Raw genomic sequence first — 2,754 nt, 5'->3', positions numbered from 1 at the left:
CACTTTGGATTTGCATTTATTCTTGTGATGTTATTATGAAATTTTCATGACTTGACTTAGTTAGAGAGAAACAAACAATTGCTAGTTAGTATTTGTATAACTCGCGCCGACAATAACCGATTCATTGATTAAAAGAAGTTATGTCTATGTAGTCGACTAGTCTGGACTACGTGTCACTTTACAAGTTATACTTGTTACACGTATATCCTACAATACATAATCGTTCATACAATATACATGTTAACCAACGGCATCAGGAAACAACTCATCCTTAAGCGAAGGCGCAATCCATTGTATTTGAATAAACGTAACCTCCCACAACTCGTTCCCTTCTTGATGAACCAAAACCTCTTTCTCCCGCATCGTTGTAATCATCTTCGTCAACAAACGAGGAACAAGCTCTTTCATCTTCGACTCACCATAAACCCCAAGTTCCGCTTTCATACACGAATCCATTCTTCTCAATATCCCCAACCAAAACGTCTTAAACCCTGAACTCTCGGTCAACAAAGTCAAAAACCGTAAATAAACATCCACCAAAAACTCCAAAGCCAACCCTAATGTCCCCTCCATACTCCTGGTCTCTCTGTCAGCATTCTCTCTAGTGGAATATTCCAGCATCTTCTCATGCAAATCATCCACCATTGCGAATATAACTAAATTAAAACAATTTATAACATTCCCCGGACCGAAACAAAGCTCTTCCGCGTTTATAAAACTTTTATGCAACGAAGTAACCGCATAGTTTCTCACCTCTTCCCGTCTCGCTAAACTCGTCTTCCTTAAAACCTCACCAAGTTTCAAAAACAAATTCATAGACACCAATGTAGTACTCATAGTATCATCAACAGAAGTCATACTATGACTCATATTCATCCGATCCACATACCCGTTTTTCGACCATTCGACTATAAACCTAACCGAATCCGCCATCAAATCCATCAACTTCATATTCTTATCCACCGGACTATTCCTTAACGCGACAAACCTAAACGCGCAATCAATAACATACTGATAATTCATAAGTGAAATACCCGTCCCCTTAGCCATTAAATTCATAAGAGCCTCAACTCGTCGCTCATAAGTCTCCGCTTGTCGTCCAGTACTCGTTAACAAATGAAGAACCGTCTTCCACCCTAATTGCGATATCAAATTCCCCGCGTACTTATTCAATATCTTCGTCATCGACTTGATTATAAACTCGTTACACGTATCCAACACCTTATTATCCAACTATAGACTTAAAACACTTGTTCTTCAGCCACCTTTTCATTAGTACTTGAACCCAAAAGCTTTAACAATATCCTTATCAACGCAACTATAGCCTTCTCCGCAAACGGGACAGGCGAAGCGAGTTGAAACTGAATAACATTAAGAAGATAGTCATTATAAATCGGCCAAAACATCGATAACCGATGAACATTACACAACGCCATCGCTTGAATCAACTCCCAACAAAATTGTACTGTCTCTTCCTCCTCACTTGGTGTATTAAACTTTTGTCCCTTACCCGCGGCTGCGAAGATTAACGACCTCCCAAGGTTAAGCAATGGGTCGATTGGTAACGACGAGCTTTTGCTAAATATGCTACCGATTTTACATTGTTGGATAACCTTTAAATTTTGTTCGAATTCGGTTATGCCAAGGTTTAAGGACTCTTCAACATTTTCCATTGAGAGACAATGGGAAATGATTGCCATTAAGTTGGAAGTGTTTATCCTTCCTGAAGAGGTAGGTCCCAGCAGAGCCCAGTTGGACCCGCAAGACTCACCTTAAACAGGGACGTCTGCGCAGAGACCAACTGGATCCGCAGGACCAACCATGCTCAGAGACGTGACGTCCTTACGCGCAGTACGCAAGCTGGTCCCGCAGGAAATGCCTCCCAATGGTGAAGGACTCCGCCTGTCCCCGCAGCCTCGGATACAAGCCATTAGGGAAGGCCACCCGCGCAGCATGGCTACACGCACAAGGCACTTAGCTCTCGATCATTCAGTGTCACCTGAAGGAATGAGCCAAGCCGGGAGCAATCCCGCACAGAGGCGGGAGGGGGAATACTCCCGCCCAAATAAGCCAGTCCGTATACTGAAGGATCTTTTACTGTACCTGACGAGGTATGGGCGAAAGATCTGATCAGAGATACGACAGCTCACTGATACAGTATGGCGAGCAGCATGCTCCTGTACTGTATCACTATTAGCCGCTGCCTACTCACCAACTACTGCCATACCACGTGCGTAGCCGTCAGTTGGTGGAACAGGAATAGTATACAGCAGGCCTGGTCACTATCAGCCGCTACCTACCCACCAACTACCAGCAGGGCACGTGCGTAGGCTACTGTTGGTGGAACAGGAACACTGTTGCAGCCGGCCATACCTCTTTGGAAACCTACCTTCGGCTATAAATACCACAAATGGTATGACCATCTCATCTTATCATATCTTATTACATTATCTTATATCATCATAATATACCTGATATCTGCTCTAGCAATCTCTTAATATACTTTTATATTTAAAGAGCAATCTAGTCTGATTCTCACGCCGGAGGGTGGTCACAAGGAGGAACCCCCCCCCCCCTTCTCAGTGACGAGCTCACGGTGTCTGTTTTGCAGGTTATCAGAAGAACCATCTTCCAAGGGTCTAACCCCTCGTGGGAAACAGCTATCCAACCCCCAGGTTACCAGTAATCTGTCCGGGGTCCGGTTAGTGTTTCTTCATTGGTGCCATCCGTGCATAAAGCTAGAACTTTATTTTT

At 43.8% G+C, this 2,754-nt stretch overlaps 1 pseudogene; it reads right to left on the bottom strand.

Annotated features, from left to right (window-relative positions):
• Positions 1-240: 240 nt before the first annotated feature.
• LOC143612494 (ARF guanine-nucleotide exchange factor GNL2 pseudogene) lies at positions 241-1,185 on the bottom strand (annotated as a pseudogene).
• Between the last annotated feature and the right edge of the window lie 1,569 nt (positions 1,186-2,754).

Source organism: Bidens hawaiensis, unplaced genomic scaffold, assembly GCF_021521415.1.
Source record: "Bidens hawaiensis isolate Kalapana, Puna unplaced genomic scaffold, B.hawaiensis_p1.1 tig00034632_1, whole genome shotgun sequence".
Taxonomy (NCBI): Eukaryota; Viridiplantae; Streptophyta; class Magnoliopsida; order Asterales; family Asteraceae; genus Bidens; species Bidens hawaiensis.
The sequence above is the reverse complement of the archived record's forward strand: the minus strand, read 5'-3'. Positions and strand labels throughout refer to the sequence as shown.